General features: G+C 44.1%; 1 protein-coding gene across 6 annotated transcripts in view; it reads left to right on the top strand.

Moving 5' to 3' along the window:
* The first annotated feature begins 2585 nt into the window (after positions 1-2585).
* Positions 2586-20608, top strand: part of tab2 (TGF-beta activated kinase 1 (MAP3K7) binding protein 2) — a 32902-nt gene continuing 14879 nt past the window's right edge. For 2 of the 6 annotated variants that reach the window (XM_060882887.1, XM_060882886.1), the window contains exon 1: positions 2586-2931. The gene's annotated coding sequence lies outside the window, so the exon portion shown is untranslated. Of the gene's footprint in view, positions 2945-3022; positions 3147-20608 lie in introns of those variants that run through there. The other 4 variants (XM_060882888.1, XM_060882889.1, XM_060882891.1 and 1 more) reach the window with 3 other exon arrangements.

The raw sequence follows: 20608 nt of genomic DNA, 5'->3' as shown, positions 1-20608 counted from the left end.
ACACACACATATTTACCCAAAGCCTGAACTGTACCTGCCTGTACTTTTAGCATGTATCAATCATCACACTAGTGTATTTCGGTATTATCTAACACTTAAGTGGGACTGAAGCATCATTAGTCATTTGTGACTTTATCAGACTTTAGATACCATAATTAATTACTTGTCAATTTGCACTTTATCGCAGCAAGAGTTGGGCTGGATATGGAGCATGTCCCAGGAACACTGGGAGCAAAGCAGGACTTCACCCATCCGTCCCATACATTGGAAGCCATTGCAGTCCACCAAACAGCATGTTTTTGGGAGGTTCAGGGAAGCCAGAGAACCCAGAGTAATCTCACATGGACATGGAGAACATGCCAAACTCTGATCAGACAGTAACCCAAGCTCAGGATCCAAACCCAGGGACCCTGGAGCTGTGAGGTGGCTGTGATACCTGTTCCAATGTACAGGAGGAACATAACAGAGACTACAGATCTACAAAGACCATTATTTGCAAACACCACCATGGCTTCTGAGCAGTGATGGCTCAGAGCAACATGGGTTCCCACCATACAACGAGCACAGGGAATCTTTCTTGTTTGTATGTTACTGATGCAGTGGATAAAGAATCGAGCTTTCCTTTAATAGCACAAAATAATGTTACCACTATCAGCTGGTTTTACACTGTGTAAAAACAGGAGACTTATTGGTTAGGAATGTACGCTGGAAGCACTTCCGTGAGTGTAAGATGTTCTGCGAGAGTGTCGGCTACTCGGTTAAGGCCGTGCCGGTCAGCGGGTCGAGCAGTCGCTCAAAAGCGCCTTTGTTGGGAACCGGGAGCGTGACTCATCAAATACGAGCATGTGTAAGAGTGAGAGCTGGAAAGAGAGTACAAGAAGATCAAACCGCCCACACAAGTTCCCAAGAGTCAGTGTGTGTGTGTGTGTGTGTGTGTGTGTGTGTGTGTGTGTGTGTGTGTGAATAAAGCATTCTCAGGATTTTGTTTTCCTGAATCAGTGCGGATGAGTGTGTTTAAGTAAATGGATAAGGCAAACAACTAAAGGTACTGGACAGATTTTCCTCTCATCTGTAGGGGGTAGGTTTGTGGGGGGTGACTCCCCCCATGTTTTGTATGTCAGAAGGTCTCTGTGGGTTAGTGTGTGTGTGTGTGTGTGTGTGTGTGTGTGTGTGTGTGTGTGTGTGTGTGTGTGTTGGACTCAAAATGCCAAATGCCAAGTATCCACCCAGCTGACAGGGAAACAAATGCATGCTGGTCTTTCTAAGCGGTGCCTCACAAGTGATTGTAACCGATCCACGATAAACTGCAGTGTGTTTAAGAAGAGCTCTGAATTCAGTGAAAGCTAAAGTTTTTAAGGGCGCCTTAGACGTTCATTACGCACACATGGAGACGTGTCCTGAAAAACACCAAATTGTACATTTTAAACGTTTGATTTTTTTTTTTTTTTTTGCGAGATTTTACTTCCAGAAATAAATGTCTCCTAAGAAGCACCAACACATCAACAGGTTCGAGCTTTACACTGAGGCACAACTGTGATGTAATTTGTTATGTCACAATTAAGCTTATTACAATGTAATATGGCCGGGATTTCGTGGGTACTTGTTATTTTTCTGTTTCTCTGCTCCTTCTGTATTTTATAGTTATTTGTTATTAAATGTGCGATTTAAAACGACTAAAATATTTGACGTGTATAAAATTTATCCTGACAAAACAAGAGAGGTAATGTAGGTGTAGAACAACCAAGATTTAACATTTCTTCTGGGTGTGATTTTATTATTATTACTATTATATATCTCACTCACTCACTCATTTTCTACCGCTTATCCGAACTACCTCGGGTCACGGGGAGCCTGTGCCTATCTCAGGCGTCATCGGGCATCAAGGCAGGATACACCCTGGACGGAGTGCCAACCCATCGCAGGGCACACACACACTCTCATTCACTCACACATGCAAACTCCACACACACAAGGCAGAGGTGGAAATCGAACCCCCAACCCTGGAGGTGTGAGGCCAACGTGCTAACCACTAAGCCACCGCGCCCCCATTACTATATATACATATATATATATATATATATATATATGTATATATATATATATATATATATATATACATATATATATATATATATATATATATATATATATATATATATATATATATATATATATATATATATATATATATATAATGTCATATTATGGGGGTTTAGGTGTTGGACTACTTACCAGAAGGGCATGACTTCAAATCATGGGCCCCTGAGCAAGGCCCTTAACCCTCAGTTGTATAAATTGAAATAAATTGTGGTAGCCTAGTGGTTAAGGTGTATGACTACTTACCAGCAGGGCATGAGTTCGAATCCCAGGTCCCTACACACTCCCTACACTCCTGGGTCCCTGAGCAAGGCCCTTAACCCTGAGTTGTATAAATATGAATAAGTCACTCTGTATAAAGGTGTTAGCTAAGTGACAGAAATGTAAATGTAAATGCAATATATTCAGCTTAACCAACGTGCACGTGCTACTAGGAGTTCCCGGGTCTCGCCCCTTTAAGAAAGGAGGGAAGTCTCGCGATAGCCGCGCGCGCGGCCGCCATATTGCGCGACAGTTATTTTGATTCGTATGTGTCGGAAGCTGCGGGGGGAAAAAAGGAGAAAATAAACAGCGTGCGGATTAAAGCAGCAGCAGCAGCAGCAGTTCGGTGAGTTTACATTAAACCCGACGGTACAGAAGGGAACGCGGGGGACACAGTGAGCGGGGCACGGACTCGGTGCCCCCCCCGGACTCTGAGGGAAAGTTACGCCGTCCTCAGCGCACTTAGGCCCGGATCCGGGGTGCTCCTGCTGCCCGGCCCTGACACGGAGATCCGCCGACACAAGGCTCGTCTCGGGCGGCTCCGCTGTGGACGGCGGCCCGGGGAGCGACACGGTAAATAAACACCGTACGTGTGAACATACACACGTTAACGTCCAAAACAACACTAAAGTTAGTTATCAGGCCTAAAAAGTCGGGTGTTTTTTTTTTCTCCTTCCCTCCTGTTCGCTTTCTGAGAGCAAAAAAAAAAAAGCCTTCAGACGGAAAAAAGTTTTCCACATGACGGATTTACAGCGAACCGCGTTTGTGTCGCTGTTCTGGAAACTTCTGTAAGCTCCATAACGCTTTAGGAGTTTTACACTTTACACTTAGCCGTTAGCTTGGTGCTAATCTGTGTGCAGCTCCTGTAGAGTTAAATATAGAGTTAAATATAGAATCTTTACCTCACACCGACTTTGGGTTTGTTACTTTACTGACTTATAAACTTATAAAACAAACAGTCTGTGGGTTTAGTCTCTGTTTTATCACCTGATTATACTTATCTGTTGTCACTGATAATAATAATAACAACAAACAAACATGATGATAAATCATAAAGTTTATTTTAAAGACAGCTGGGAAACAATCAGGAGTTAAAAACGAAATGTTTTACATGTTAAAAGTTTCATAAACTCTATTTTATTTATTTATTTTTATCAGTCAATGTTTACAGCTGCAGCAAAAGTCTTAATTTCTGCACATTATTTTTTTTGTCTTCGAGATTCAGTTGTTTTTTATTATTAGTTTGATATTTTTTTATTTTATCAGTCATAAAACATCCTAATGTGCAATGGGGTGATTAGAAAAGTGCTCATTTGTGTAAAGAAATGATTTAATTAGACTTCGTCAATCAGAACGAAATCCAGGTTGAAGACTCAAATCCGCCCGAGAAGACGAATCCTGGGCTGTTTCTAATCCCACGGTTTAATCTCGTCTAAAACATTTCTGTATTTGTGTCACATCACTAATAAACAGTTTGTCTTTTGTGTGTCGACGATAAACGTTTCGGCTAAAAAAGAAAAGAAAAGGGAAAAAAAGCACTTTTTTTATTACGGCGTCTTATCGAAATTTGCGTTGGATAATCTGAGAAATTGTATCGAGAAATCGCATCGGATTCGACGGAAAACGCACCACGATCTCGTATCGTATCAAACCTCAGTTCCGATGTTTTTTTCGTGCCTTTGTTTTTGAACTTTATTAGATACCCGACGTAGACGTGTTATTACCTGTGCTATAACATGTGAGTCTGTGTCGAGGATTATAAATTTTAAAAAAGCATGGGAAAATTTCAGTTCTGTTTTTTTTTTTTTTTTTTTTTTTTTTTTTTTAATAATTTTATAGAAATTTCCGACATGTCTGGGTCAAAAAAAGGTCAGAGAATAAAATTAGAACTGAAGTCAACTAGAATTATTTTTCATTGAGTCGTAACCGCGGTAAAGAGATTAATGATAGTAATGAAAAACGTCGCAGAACTGTCGTTTACTCTTCTTGCTGCGTTTTGTTGTTGTTAGCCCCGCCCACCTTTCACGATGTCAGATGTCATGGCCGGCTGGTTCGCGTAGATCCGCACAGCTAGCTTTCATATGTGTCGATGCTAAAGTTAAACCAAATTAGAGGTTGTTACGTCATGCTCGTTACGTCATTCTGACGTCGTGTTAACCAGAACGCCAACATCGAAACTCGGAGCAAACTTCTGGACTCGGAGTCCCAGGATGCATTGCAGATCTACGTCACGGAGCTTCGGCTTCTTTGGTGACCAGTGAGGTGAAGATAGAAAACTGGAAGAGAGAGAGAGAGAGAGAGAGAGAGAGAGAGAGAGAGAATCACGGGCAGGATAAAGTACTAAAGCACCCTGCATCACTCTCTTGAAACTCTGAAGGCGAACTCCGACTGCACTGCTCTCAGAGCGGCATTATGGGTAACGTAGTTAAATACCGTGAACAGAAGGAGCTTGAAGATCACACAAAACTCGAATAATAACAATCGTAGAAAAAATATCCTATTGTGATTCTCGCTGATGTTTCTAAATAAATTGACGCAGCGTATCGTATAACTTTGCAAACAAAATTCTCATATAATCTGTAGTGTAAGTAAAAAGGCAGGAATGTCATCGATTTCTTTGTCGTCCGTGGTAAATCGGACGAAACCGCTACATCCAGCCGAGCGAAAGCTCACGCTCCAGCCCGAGAGATTTGGTTTTGTGTGTTTGAATGAATCACAGCGCTCACGCCATCCAACAAAAACAACTCATTTCAGTCAAAATAAAACCGACCTCAAACATCTAGAGCTTCAGCACAGCAAGTCCAGTCACCGGCGTCCACATCGCTTCATTTGATTTGGCGGGAATCGGAGTTAGACGTTTATAACTTCACATAACGCAGCTGAAGTGACTGTTCGAGTGACGGTTTATTTGTTTTAACAAGCTAGTTTGGTTATATTTGTTTTTGTTTCTTCTCTCCTTCTGACATTTAATTACCAAAGATCACTAATCAACGTTAACGAAGAGAAGGCTGCAGCGCTGAACATCAATCTCAATCTCCAGCTGTCTCTGTACAGCGCTGATTAAAATAGGACAAGGCTGTAGAATTTGACATCAGGATGGTAATAAGCGTGTGTGTGTGTGTGTGTGTGTGTGTGTGTGTGTGTGGTTTTTGTGGTGAGCGTAAGGTCTTTTGTTGGATATGTTTCCTAAATGATGTTTTGATTCCCAGCGAGAGTCCCTTGTAATTATCTTTCTGGAGCTCAATACCAGTAAAACTTTTCCCCCTGAAGCCAGCAGCCATTCATCAACACTTCTCTGCGTTATATTTAGCTACGGAAGTTTCTACACGCCAAGGACGTGCGACAGGACAGCTGTGTGATGTCGAATTGTTACGATTTAAAAAAAAAACAACAAACTAACAAAAAAAAACAGTCGGGTTTCGTCTGCTCGACTTACACTAAAGCTGAACCGAATCTCTGTAGGTATGCGCGAGTGGCATAGCAGCTACACGTCCGTTTGTTTTCGAACCGTGATTTCATCAACAAAATAAGGCTTTCTCATTTCTGTCCATGGTTTCCAGCCCGTCATCTACGTCCATCCCCGACAGAGATTTTACAAAGCGTAGAAGGAAGCAGCGGATATGGCCGGCGCGTCTGCTGAGCGGACTTAATTTATCAAAACAAACGTGTAGCCAATGGGCAGAAAGGGGCGTGTCTTTTCAATATGGGTGGAGAGAGTGTTCAGTGTGCATGTGTGACATTAGCAGAAAGCGGTTTTAGCATTGACATAGAGGATAAAAACAAAGAAAGAAAGCGAAGAAAGGTTTACGATAAGGCAAGAATAGGACCTGTGTTAATATAGGATCAGCTTTCTAACGCTGGAGAGAACTGAACGTCTTCAGCGTGAAACGGAGATAAACCTTTCACGGTACAACACACAGTACTACAAAAACACATTTGTATTACCATAGTATTACTCATTGTGTTCATTTATTGATAAATCTGATGATAAATCTGATAAATTGATTAATATTGATATTAATATCCCCTCGGTCAGCTGCCCCAACAGGGTCCGCCATAATAGTTGTCTGGGTTATACTTGGGTTATACTTGTCTGGTGTATGTGTGGGGAGGAGCGGGTGGGACCCATTTGGGTTAGGGGCGTGTTTGTTTTGGTGATTTCAAATGTCAACATTGGCTTTCAAACAACGGAGACCGCACCTTTACGTTATTCTGTTTCAAAGCTCTTGTGTCAGTCTGACAGCCCACTGTCTGTTTGTTCTCAGTTTTGCGTAGGTTTTTGCCCCATGAATGCCACCAAGATTAAACCCAAGTCTTCGAAGATCCTAAGCTCCGTGTTGTTTGTTCTCTCGTTTAAATACGTTGCAGAGTAACATAACGCGCTCACATTGCGGTCTTGTTTTCCATTGTGTTTGTTAACTCCGAGTGTGCAATGCATCCTGCTCTAATCCGCAACATAAAAACTAATTAGCAATGTGGGTTTGAAGGGTCACGGCATGGAAGGATGGTAATAGCAGGAGTTCGGCATGGTGAATCGCAGCCGCTTTCTGAGCTGCTGAACAGAACGGGCTGGCCCAGAAGAAGAGCCGTGTTTTTAACGGATGGCACGAAGGCTGTTGCGCAAGTCTTTTGTGAATTTGTGAATCTGTGAATTTTTAAAACGGCACAGAGACGATTCTAAAAATCAGATGCACTTGCAATAATTGAAATTTAAGCATTTATTATATTATTATTAATAATAAATATCAATTAAAAATCCAACGTAAATAAAACATATAAACGTACAGGAACAGAACCGTTTCTGGTTCTGGGTAATTAAATCCTGCTCACAGTTTTTGGCTCTGGTGAGTTTAATCACCTAGATAATGTTTTAGAACAACTGTCGGCTCTGTCAACCCTGTCTGCTCTGTCAACCCTGTCGGCCCTGTCAACCCTGTCGGCCCTGTCAACCCTGTCGGCCCTGTCAACCCTTTCGGCCCTGTCAACCCTGTCGGCCCTGTCAACCCTGTCGGCCCTGTCAACCCTGTCAACGCCGTTGGCACTGTCGGTCCTGTCAACCCTGTGGGCCCTGTCCACCCTGTCAATTTTGTCCACCCTGTCGACCCTGTTGACCCTGTCAACCCTGTCGGCTCTGTCGACCCTGTCAACCATGTCGGCCCTGTCGACTCTATCGGCCCTGTCGACCCTGTTGGCCCCGTCCACCCTGTCAGCTTTGTCCACCCTGTCGGCTCTGTCAACCCTGTCGGGCCTGTCGGCTCTATTGGCCCTGTCGACCCTGTCAACCCTGTCAGCCCTGTCAACTTTGTCCACCCTGTCGGCTCTGTCAACCCTGTCCACCCTGTCGGCTCTGTCCACCCTGTCGGCTCTGTCCACCCTGTCGGCTCTGTCCACCCTGTCGGCTCTGTCAACCCTGTCGGCTCTGTCCACCCTGTCGACCCTGTCGGCTCTGTCCACCCTGTCGACCCTGTCGGGCCTGTCAAACCTTTCGACCCTGTCGGCTCTGTCAACCCTGTCAACTCTGCCAACTCTGTTGCTCTGTGAACTCTGTGGCCTTGTCAGCTCTGCTAACTTTGTCGGCCCTGTTGCTCTGTCAACTTGGTTGACACTGCTGCTCTGTCGGCCCTGTCAAATTTGTCGGCCATGTCGATTCTGTTGGCCCTGTTGCTCTGTTGGCCCTGACACTGCTAACTCTTTTGGACCTGTCGCTCTGTCAAATCTGTTGGCCCTATCTCTCTGTTGGCCCTGTCGCTCTGCCGGCATCACTGTTACACGGTGCTTCTGCCATGCCTCTGAATGAGTATGTATCATAACGAGTGCATTCACATAAACCTGCCATTCACGGCTTCACTGCTGTATTGAATCTGATTAATAAGATCTGAGAATTCAGCTCTGCTCTCGGAAATAAATCTATGGATCACATTTTTGATGCAGTTATCGTGAAACATGCCAAGTTTACCAAACCTCCTAACTTAGCTGCACATCTGTGTGAAGGTACATTGTGTTCAGACACACACACTGCCTTCTCTCCTTCTGCTTTCTTTACTTTTACCAGGAGAGAGCGAGCCGCAAGAAAACACTACAGTTAATCATTGGCAAGCTCAGAATGGTCGGGCTCTTGACAAACGTGTTTTGAGGTTGGTCTGTTTTGCAGAGCAAGCTTCAGCCTGCTGCACCAGATCTGCTTCCCCCCACGTTTAACCGCTCACTCGTTAAATTTTTCAGACGCTATTCAGTTCCTCATATCTGTCAGAGCGGTTTGCTTCTGTCGCGCTGCTGTTTATTTTTCCATTTGTGGCGTTTCTGCCGCCCGTGCCAGAGCCTCTCAACATGGCCGACTCTCTCTCTCTCTCTCTCTCTCTCTCGGTTTCCACTTATCTCTGTGTTTCGCTGCTCCTCCTGCCTCAGCAGCGTGGATGAAACACACTCGCGTTTGTGAACTGTAGATAACAAACGCGTTTCTGGAATACCAGAGAAGCCACACGTTGAGAAAGAAGTAGCATCATGCTGAGCTGAGATGAATGAACCCTTTGAGAGATTATAATAAGCTCTTATAAATAAGCTTGAATTCTAACTCTTCCAATTCTGGGTTCATGTGGTGTATCGCATATCTTCTCGTATCTGTTCTGGTCTTGATATCACAGCGTGTAAAAGATAAGATGCCTGGTGCTGCTTTAGGTCTGACAGCAGCGTGACACCTAGCATTCGAGTTACCAGCTTTCTGTAGCTCATTGAAAGCAGGATTGAACTGAAAGCTACTTGAGACTCCTCAAGCGTATAGCGCTAGTAGGAATACAGAAGTAATCGGACTTCAAGCAGCACACTGCACTTTAGCGCTTGGTTGATCGGAGCCTGTCAGATCCGAGTTTATTGGCATGCAGAAGCTCGGGTCGTTCCTACAGCCCGAGTCTTGTTAGCGTGCTCGCTCCTCGCTCTATCAGAGTAAAGGCTTCTGATCAAAACCTCCTGTTTCCAGGGCAGCTTTCTAGCCATTCCATCAGCTGCCAGTTACAAATTCATCAGAGAACATAGTGTGTGTGTTTGTGTGTGTGTGTTCTCAGGTCCAGTTCAGTCAGGTTTGATCTTAAAGTGGCTGAGGATCGAGTTCCTCTTTTGTTGATGCCAGCGTGAGCACGGTTAACCTCCACTTGACGGCGAAGGTGTCATTACTGCGCGTCGTTTTGCTCGAAGGTGAAGTGCATGGATTTAATTTATTAAAAAACAAAGCACAACATGAACGCTCAGAGAGCGCTCAGAGTCGTACCCTGTCACATTCTCCTTTGTACTCGTGCCTTTACATCTAATCCAAAAAAAAAAAAAAAAAAAGCAAGGGAAAAATATCATGTTTGGCTGCGTTCACAGGACGAGTAAATACAAGTAAAGCAGCTGGATGATTTGTGCACTTGCAAACTCCAGTTCCAGCTCCAGGCTAAATCTGTTCCACTGGCTGCTAAAAGAAGGAAAGGAAAAAGTCCTAAACAAAGATATATTGTGGATCATAATTGAGATTTGGACAACGGTGCATATCACACACACACACGTATTTTTGGTGCCACTGACAACCATTTTAGCTGCAAACTGAACTGAACTTGTGCTGTTATAGTTTTGTAAACAGTGTAATACTGCAAACACACAGATGACCATCATCATCATCGTAATCATCATCACCATGATCTAAACAGTGGCACTCACTGACATTAAAGGTGGGGTCTCCGTTGTTTGAAAGCCAATGTTGACATCTGAAATCACAAAAACAAACACGCCCCTAACCCAAACGGGTCCCACCCCTGTATCGATAGCTCCGCCCACACATACATACGTAACCCAGGCAACTAATGGAAAGAAATGTGTCTTTATCATAGCTGAAGGGAAGAACAATACGATTGCAGATAAACAAGCAAAAATGACACACAAGCATAATCATGTAAAGGACAAAGGCATATATTAGTTCTGTGTAACAAAGCAAAACCAACGTTACTCACCTATCGAGAAGAAAAAAAGCGCCTCGCCGTCTTAAGTAAAGTTGGTCACATATTCACAGATTGGAGTTTCCCGAGTCAATAACTCCTGAGCTAAACACTGTTACTACACAAAACACGGTTGTAGCTGCGTCTCTACATTACTACGATAGAAAAGAGGTGTTATTTGTGTAATAAGAGTGTTTAGCTCAGGAGTTATTGACTCGGGAAACTCCAATCTGTGAATATGTGACCAACTTCCTGCTCCTTCAGTTCTCTCCAGCGCTGGAAAGCTGATCCTATATTAACACCTATATTATATTATTGTTTGTCGTCCCGACTCAGTTTTCTGAAGCATTTCTCAAACAACGGAGTTAACCTTTAACACACTTTGACATTTGCACATAGGTAAAGGAAGAGGATGTGTACGTTTGTCGGTACCACATAAGAACAAGTTTTAAGAATAATCCTAATACATAATGAGCAGTGTTCAGTGACACCGGAAGCTCGGTCTTAGCTTTTAGCTCACAGATACCTCTCAGCTCTCCATCACCTGCTGATCAGAGACGTGAAACACAATCAAACTGACCACCGGTTCACTTTTCTGTTATCGACTGCAAACGCACTCTGTGTTTCAGAGAAGCAACATTTCAATATGGCTGCTGTAAAAGATTTCCTGTGCTGAGCGGTTCGTAGTAGATTTTGGGCGACTGTGAACGGTTTTCGAAAGTAAACGTTTAATAAGCATCACAGCTTATTAAGCCTATTTATGTTGTATATATGTACAGTATGTAGTACACGGCGGTGTGTACTCGTCTCCTCGCTTACTCGTGTGCAGACATACTTGCATGTTTATCTGCTTGTATATTTAGTTCCTGACACATTTGTGTGCTTGTGTGTTCTCTTCAGTACAGACTTGCCACTTTACTTTCCTTCCCTTTGACAGCATGTGAAGGACACGTAGCCAAGTCCGTAAGTGTGTGTGTGTGTGTGTGTGCGCGCGCGCACAGGACAGTAAACTCTCTCATGTAACACATGCAGCTATGGGAAAGGAAGCGGAATGAGACGATCCGAGTCTCTACGTAAAGTTAGGGAAAATATGATCCGGTCAGGGTTTTAGAGCTTTCAGTGACTTTGGTGTTTCTTTTTATTTTATTGAGAGTGTGTGTGTGTGTGTGTGTGTGTGTGTGTGTGTGTGTGTGTGTGTGTTCACATGCAGCATGTGTTCAGCAGTAATGTAGGTTCTGAGTTCAGCAGCTTGCTGTCTCTATACCCCCATCACCTACTGTGGTCCTGTCATCTCTCTCTTTGTTTTGTGGTGTGTGTGTGTGTGTGTGTGTGAGTGTGGACTGTGCTGAGTCGTGCATTTTGAACACTTCTCCCCGAGCCTCAGGCTAGAAAACAAACCATATTTTCCCATTAAACGGGGGACAGATTGAATCGACACATCATCTTCTCCTCTTTAGCTAGCTCTCTTTTTTTTCTCTCTCTCTTTCTCTCTCGCTCTCTCTTTTTCCAAAACACGTTGCACAACAGCGCTGCAAAAATACACAACGGCTAAGCCTTTAGAAAGCTCCTCCAGCGTTTCCAGCTTAAGAACTGAAATCAGATCAGCCTTAACAGCACTAAGGAGTTTTTCTCCCTAATCTCACGGCTCTCTCGGTGGACGAGAGAAAGCAAAGCCGAGCTGCAGAGCATCTACACGAGAGCCACGGTTTAGAGATCGATACACTAAGATCTTCTGCTGTTCCTCTGTGGGAATGCGCCGGCTCTGTCACACACACTCCGCCAACCTGTCAGCACACACTCACGCCGCGTCTGCAAAAATGCAGACAAGCGAGTTCACGTCTAACGTTACAGACAAACCCGCGCACCCTTATACAGGATCCCAAAGAAGTCACGAGTTTATAACCTCGTTCTCGGCGATAAATATAGAACTTCACAATTTCTTCCATCGCAGACTTCATGAATATCCTAACATAATAGTGTCGTATATTTTATCCTGTTGCTATGGAGATGCGGTACATGGATGTGTTTGCTATGGAATTTTTGTTTATTTATTTCTCATCACTATGCAGCAGAAACAGTATTTATGTTAAGCTTTAAGGTTTTAAAAAGTGATTTGTTCTGTAATTAACAAGGCAACGGTTAGTTAGACCCAGCTTTCTGCCCCCTTCTGCACACGTGAGCTCACAGATGTCCACGAGGCGTCCCTTCCGCTCCGGCGTTCGGTTACCGTTGGGAAAAGCAAGACATCTGATTGGTCAGACTGGAGACGCCAGACATCTTATTGGTCTTTTAGGGTCTTATTGTTCTCAAAGGGTATTTTATGGAAAAGTTCCAGTTGTCCAGACGCCTTCGGCAAAGCTTCACACAAAAGTAAATAAAGGACACGTGAGACGAGGCATTTCAGGGCGTGGGCTTCGCCGTCCATCCGCTCCTGCGGTTCTGCTCACCGCTAGTGTCGTAATCTCGGAGATTCAGGTTGTGACTTCCAGTCCCTTTCACTGTAAAATGTATTTCTCCAGTCAGTCAGGCAGTGACTGTCCTTCCTCTTCCTCTGAAACTATTGCTCACTTGTAATTCGTCGCAGCTGGTCAGTGTAGTGCACTCGTACTGACGCCTTCTGGATCGGTTCATCTGACGTCTGCAGGGCGGGAAGCTGTAGAAAGCCATAAACGCTCAGAAACATTTTAAGGAGGTAATCAGGGTTCCTACTGTTGAACTCAGTCTCTCCACACACACACACACACACACACAGACGTTTCTTTCCAGCTGTGTTTTTATAACGTAACAAACCAGGGTTCCGTCTGAAATCGCATGCTAGTGCACTAACACTTATCCCCTTATCACAGGTTTTTCTCTCAGCCTTCTTTTCTTGACTTTGCATTAAACGCAACGGTCGGTTTAGGGTTTCGATTCGAGATGCAGATAAGCGGCGGTCATGGCGACGGCGGAGGTAATTTGTCAACACGCTCGATGGAGCGCAACGATTCGGCTGTGACGTGTCATCTGGTGAACGTGTCGAGTAACGCGGAGCAGGCTGTAAAGCCGCCTTCACACTGCACACGACAAACGACCGCAGATAAACCCGAAGTCATTCATTTCCTATGGAGAGTCGCAAGGTCGCTGCGTGAGGTGCCGACCACCTGCGGATCCGTAATTTTCGGATCCGTTTTGAGCGTTGTATCCGTTAAAAAAATTTAACTTGTGCGACTACACCGCATCCGATATGCCGACCGGATGTGTTGTATTCTAATGTTGTCCTATCAGGTTCGTGTGCGCGAGATGATAAGAATTATTGAAAAGTATTAATATTAACTTTAGTAATTTTTAAACTTTACCAAAAACAATCTTTTTGTTTTAAATACATTGTTATTGATAAAAAAGTAATAAATTATTAATATTTATATTGTATTATTTTTAATGTTGTGTCCATGTTTCCTCAAAATTTATTCACGGTCTTTCTGGATTTATTGTTGTATTGATTGTTTGTATTTACTCCTTCATTAATTAATTCCTTCATTCACCATGATCAATGGAGGGAGAATACAGGCTCTTGCTTTTACTCTCTTTTACTGGAGACGCCAAAGAAAACATTGCAAATCAGTGTGTTTATAACACCACCTGACTCGGAGAAAAAGTCTCGGTGAGTGTCACCGTTTAGTGCAAGAGTTGCGCCTTAATGGAGAACATTTTTGTCACGATCATCTAGTAATGGGTTTTCCGAGACCGCGAGAATTAACTTCTCTCCCATGTTGACGTCTACACGATTATATTGCATATTCCGTGCGACTGTCGCTAGGGGGCGAAATCCGACAGTCGTGTCCGTTTGTCGTGTGCAGTGTGAAGGCGGCTTAAAGCTACAACACCGAGGTACATGGAGTCGAAGCGTAGACGTTTGTGCATCTGTGATGTAGAGAAAGATCTTTTCACACGAGCTCGACACACTTTGTGCTGCTTCTGGTCTTAAATCCGGTTCTGTAACACCGGCGCTCTCGGGCTTATCTGGCGGTTTGTCGTTGAGGCTGTGGTGCAGAAGGCAGGAATGCGTTAATGTGTTTTGACTCCGCTGCCATGTGTCGGTTTGGCACGTGGCTGACCGGAGGACGCCGACCGGCAGCACCTGCCTGTGCCGGTCTCATTTGTGCCGGTCTCTCAGGCTCGTTTATTAATCCACAAGGATACTGTGGGGACTCAGTGGTGACGAGCGGTGGGGTTAACGCACCGTACCTGAGCCACACTGACCGCACCGCTCACGTCTGCGAGGATTGTCCTTACGCGATGTATAAGGATTTCTCTTCCTTCTTTTTGTCTCGCTGCAAAACAGACATTTAATTTGCTGCAGAGTTTTGTGTAAAATCCTCAAAAATACTTATTTTTCTGTTTGTTTGACTTATTTTTCTGTTTTTCTGTTGTTCTGTGCGTCTACGGCATGTTATACTGAGTGCTTCTCTTTCCTTGTTGCTAAGAGACACGTGTTAAGTGAATATTTCAAACAGCCACGGCACAAGCTGCTTTTCCACCAATGGGCGCTTTCCTCTGTGGCGCCGTCACATGACTTGGCTGCCATTTGTCTTTTACTTGGCCTCAAGGTGGGGAGTAATACTCCTAACAGCTGCTGCAAGCATTTCCGCTACAGCTCACCCTCTCTCTCTCTCTCGCTCTCTCTCTGTCTCTGTCTTTCTCTCTCTCTCTCTCTCTCTCTGTCTCTCTCTCTCTCTCTCTGTCTCTCTCTCTCTCTCGCTCTCTCTCTGTCTCTGTCTTTCTCTCTCTCTCTCTCTCTTTCTCTCTCTCTCTCTCTGTCTCTCTGTCTCTCTCTCTGTCTTTCTCTCTTTCTCTGACTCTGTCTTTCTCTCTCTCTCTCTCTCTCTCTCTCTCTCTCTCTCTCTCTGTCTCTCTGTCTCTGTCTTTCTCTCTGTCTTTCTCTCTCTCTCTCTCTCTTTCTCTCTGTCTCTCTCTCTCTGTCTCTCTCTCTCTCTCTCTCTCTCTCTCTCTTGATTGTACTGTCAGTATAAAGTCCACATGTATAAGGAGGTTTGTCTGGCTGACAGAACTCTGTAATAAAGCTTTACATCGTGTGCAGATTCGTCGTAAGATTGAATCTGTTGTTCTCTTTGCCAGAATTGATTAAAAACAAGACATAAAGCAGAATATGTAGGAAACGTGTCACTGTTACACCGCGTTCATCATCATCATCGCACGACCGAGTCACCAGTTCAGCGGGAGGCAAAGTTCAGACTGAGGTTTCCTCATTTCTGAGTGAATTATTTATAACTGGACAAAACAGACTCTGAAACGTTTAATAAGAAGCCTTTCTGCAGCACGTGTGGGCCGACGTTCTGTCAGTTCACCGCTTTACTTCATTCTTGACACTTCGCTTTGCTATCTCGTCAGCGATGTCCGTACGAAGCCGCACACGTGAGACATTGTAAGGGGACACAGTTGGCAACGACACGGTCTGTGTCCTCCCCATGTTCATGTTAATATCGTAATATTGGGGTGTGGCTTCACACTTGAGTAGCTGTAGAGTTTGTGTTCGGACCTGGAAGCGCTCTGGCAGAAGTCGTATCCGTGACTCTCGTGTCCAACAAACCCACTTCATTGTGCCAGTCACGTGAGGAAAGGAATCTGATCGCGGGGCAAATGCAGCAAGAACCTCACAGGAACTCAGGAACCCGAAAATATCCCAGAAACGGCTGTTTCTGAACCTCTCCCTCTCTCTGTCTCTCTCGCTCTCTCACTCTCTCTCTCTCTCACTTGCTCTCTCTCTCGCTCTCTCTCACTTGCTCTCTCTCTCGCTCTCTCTGTCTTTCTCACTTGCTCTCTCTCTCACTTGCGCTCTCTCTCTCTCTCACTTGCTCTCTCTCACTTGCTCTCTCTCTCGCTCTCTTACTCGCTCTCTCTCACTTGCACGCTCTCTCTCTCTCTTTCGCTTGCTCTCTCTCTCGCTCTCTCTCTCGCTTGCTCTCTCACACTCTCTCTCTCACTCTCTCTCTCTTCACCCACACACATACTCCTCCTAATCATTCTTCACCACTTTTACTGGTTTCCAGCGCTCTAATTGGTCTTTACACGGTTGTCCAGTGTGTAACCACATCCAGCACCCTGCAGCACTGCTGTGGTTGGCTCTTACACCATCCTGCCTCGTATTACCTTCTTGCCCTGTTCCTCTGAACCTGCCTATGTGCTAACGGTGCATTTTACTTACTTATATATTTATAAACATTTCAAATTCTAAAGTGTTCGAATTCTCATCGTCTCCAGTTCGTGGTCTGGCTGAACAAGAGAAAATATAGACGATGGCATAAAATTTGCCCTACCCCTGTTACCCTTAACTAAAGCTAGCGATGTGCACTAATACACTACTTTTTACCTTTTATATCCTGCCCCGAAGCATCGTGTCTTTTCGAGTGGTTCATCGTTCTCTCGACGGAGATCAAAACATCGTAGCTATCGGTGTCAGGATTCTGTCTCGATGACGAGTTTAGTGTTTGTCGTGTTAGCGTTAGAGCTACGAGTGTGCGAGCTCCATTCTACATTTCCTTCAGTCCGGTCTCTTTATATTCCTAATATCGGAGGATTATAACAGTGTCGTGATCAGTTATAAGCCTTTCTGGAACATCGATGATTCATTTATTATTATTCACTAAAATATTTGAATACGTATATAAACTGAACACTGATGTTTTGTAGGTTTTTTCTGCCTTTTCTGTGCTGATTTTTATAGACATAAATATATATAAAATGAAAGAAATTATTTCCGGACCATAAATATGTCAGTGGTGTCAGGACCACATGCTGCTGATTCAGCCTTTCCTGGAAAACCCGTCTGTTTTGATAAACTAGTTTAAAAGAACGTCCGCAAATATTTACCATAAAAATCCTCCCTTGCTGAATTTTTTTAGTTTTGCCGGTAAATCAGGCGCTGACTCAACAGCCTGCCTTTTCTTGCCTCCGCAAGACGCGTTAAAGACTTTATTGACCTTTCTCCCGCTGAAGGGGTGGCAGCGATCGGCACTGAGCGTCTCCGAGCCGTATTTTCGCCGCTCGAGCTCTAATCGTTGTTTTGGTTCGGTCTCACCGGGGCTTTGTGTGTAATTACATTTAATTAGCTTTTGATTAAGACGTTTTCCGATAACCGTTGTTTTTCTCTGTGCAAATCCACGTCCTTTGTTTTTTATCTTTTTTCTTCTTCTTATTTTGATTTCGCGGCTCGAAGGCGTTCCCCGTGTTTAGGCGTGTTGCCACGGTTACGCTCCAACGCAGGTCACATATCGAGTCCTGAAAATGACACACAGCTGGTTGTCCAGGGGTAAAAAAGGGTGGTAGAAATTTAAACTTTCAACAAGTATAAAATAAACGTAATGAAATCCATCGACTACGAATTATAAAGCAGGAGTTTTTTTTTCCTTAAACAGAGAATTCAAGGTCAACATCTACATCTGTTTAGTTGTATTTAAACCCAAAGTGGGCGTGGCCTAAACCGACCACACACCTCAGATGTAGAAATCTTAGTGCGGCGAGTCTGAGACTTTCTCGAAGGCACAGTCGTTGTTTTTCTGCGTTGTTTAAAGATTTTATTCGAACAAACGAAAGCTGTTCACATGCCGTCTGAAGTCGAGGTTAATCTTTCTTTGTTCCTTGAGCTTCGTATCTAACGGCGTTTAAACTCTACAGGTCTTGATAACATCATCGCCTCCTCTCTCCTCCTCTTCTTTATCTCTCTACATGTTTACATCACGTTATCTGTTCATTCTGTGTGCCGTTACATCGTTACTCGTGCACTAGAGAAGTCTTTTCCACTTTAAAGTCTCATGAGACTATAACCACTGTAGAAGGGTGTGTGTGTGTGTGTTTGTAATGGAGAATTTCTGAAATCTTGCTCAACCAAAATCTTGCTTGGAATGCCAATGAATCGTCCCACTCGAGCAGCACGATCGCTCCGGGCTCTTTTCCCCTTCTCGTCTTTGCTTCCTCACATGTTTAGACTCGATGAGCCGCGCTTCAGGAGCCTTAGTCACAACACAAAACGACAAATATCCCATCTCGGGTTAACCCTCAACCGGTTTCCCGCACGCAGACGTCGCAGTCGTAGCCCACAGTAGTCATGACTTTCAGATGATGTTCGTTCCTGACTCGCTCCTTTAACTCTACATTAGCGTTGTGTTGTGCTGCAGATTATCCAAAGGTTATGATCGGTCTTTATTAGCTATCATGTATCACAGAGCTGTCGAGTTCTCATGTCTGATTGGGTGGAAGGTTTACGTTCTAGCATCGTGTCCATAGTAACCTAGCAGCACCATTTACTCGATTTGCGTACGCTTTTCTGTGTCGGGATGTTTAACGTTTAGGAACGGCGTTTCCAGGGTCAACAGCAAGGCGTAAAAAAAAGCAGTAACTTTAACGTTTCTTACATCTGTTGTTTCTATGGTAACAACAATAAGTCTTTTCTATAGTAACCTTAACTGTCATCCCTATAGTACCCCTGTCTGTTGTTTCTATGGTTGCCAATGCCTGTCGTCCCTATAATACCCCTATCTGTTGTTTCTACGGTAACCTTTCCTGTCGTCCCTATAGTACCCCATCTGTTGTTTTTATGGTAACCTTGCCTGTCGTCCCTATAGTACCCCATCTGTTGTTTCTATGGTAACCTTGCCTGTCGTCCCTATAGTACCCCTATCTGTTGTTTCTATGGTAACCTTGCCTGTCGTCCCTATAGTACCCCTATCTGTTGTTTCTATGGTAACCTTGCCTGTCGTCCCTATAGTACCCCTATCTGTTGTTTCTATAGTAACGTTGTCCATCTTTTCTACAGTAACAGCACCACACCGACTACACCTATGGCCCATATATTTGAGCTATTGTAGCTGTTTAAACACCAAAATAAAACCCATCAAAAATTTGTTGAGGTTTTCTCGAGAACACGTTTTTTTTTTAATTGGATACGGAAGGAAGTTTTAGGACGGCAGCCTTGCGTTTGTTTTTCCTCTGTCTGTTATCAATATGTTGTCCTTTTATCAATATCAAACAATATTGTTTATTGTAGTGTATTGTCACTGTTTATTTTCCCATAGCTGCACAACCCCCAAGGGTTTTATTCCTCTTCCATAAAACAGCATAAAACTGAAGCAGCATGTGGAGTAAACACCGAGTTACTTGGCCAGCGTGTGTACTGTATGGATAACGCTACACTGAAACACAGAGCAGTGTTTAAGGTCCTCAGGCTTGGTGTGTGTGTGTGCGTGTTCCTGCTTGTCCAAGTGCCAGTGCGAGCTGGACCAGAGCCCGTCGTCTCATGCAGTAATATCTTCTTTATGAGTGCTCTGGCAGCTCGGTTGCATGAGTGCCCTCGTGCTGTTCAGCTTCTCTTTCTTTTTTTTTTAGTCGGTAATTCTGCTAACGTGGACCAGATGCATCCTGTTGACTGTGCACTCGGATTTATTTATTTAGCAGCAATGCTGCTGTTTGCAGGACTCCAGTGGAGGGGTGTGTGTGTGTGTGTATAAGAGCAGCTCTGTACAGTAATTAAGAGTTACTGTGTAGTGTATTTGTGTGTTGATTATTTCATGACTTGCTCTGAGGGTTTGGGAGAAAATAAGTGAGCTAGGCTCCTTTCCTGTGTGTGTGTGTGTGTGTGTGTGTGTATGTGTGTGTGTGTGCTTAAACAAGTTCAAGTCGAGATCCGAGATTCAGCCAATCCGATGAGCAGGAATTGAGACTCTGCTGAGATTTTCCACCCAAACCACTCAATACACTGACTCCCTGAACCACACAATACACTGACTCCCTGAACCACTCAATACATTGACTCCCTGAATCACACAGTACCCTGAGTCACCCAATACTGTGACTCCCTGAATCACCCAATACTGTGACTCCCTGAATCACCCAATACTGTGACTCCCTGAACCACTCAATACACTGACTCCCTGAACCACTCAATACACTGACTCCCTGAATCACTCAGTTCCTTGAATAACTCAGTACACTGACTTCCTGAATCACTTGGTACACTGAATTACTCAGTACATTGAATCTCTCAGTGCACTGAGGGGAAAAAAACCCTCATCCAATTGATGTGAAAGTAGATCCCCATAATCTTGACCACAGACGGGACCTCATCTAAATTTAGCTCGTTTTCGCTTTTTTCTTCAGACAGAAAGTTTTCCCTCGCATGTATACGCCTCACAGACATACGTGATCTTTATGCATCATGTCTAATTTGTACAGCAGACCTGCGCTTCACACACTCCAGCTCTACAGAAGCCGTGACTTGAGATTAGGTGACATTT

This window comes from Tachysurus vachellii, chromosome 12 (genome assembly GCF_030014155.1).
Source record: "Tachysurus vachellii isolate PV-2020 chromosome 12, HZAU_Pvac_v1, whole genome shotgun sequence".
In the NCBI taxonomy this organism is placed as follows: domain Eukaryota; kingdom Metazoa; phylum Chordata; class Actinopteri; order Siluriformes; family Bagridae; genus Tachysurus; species Tachysurus vachellii.
The sequence above is the reverse complement of the archived record's forward strand: the minus strand, read 5'-3'. Positions and strand labels throughout refer to the sequence as shown.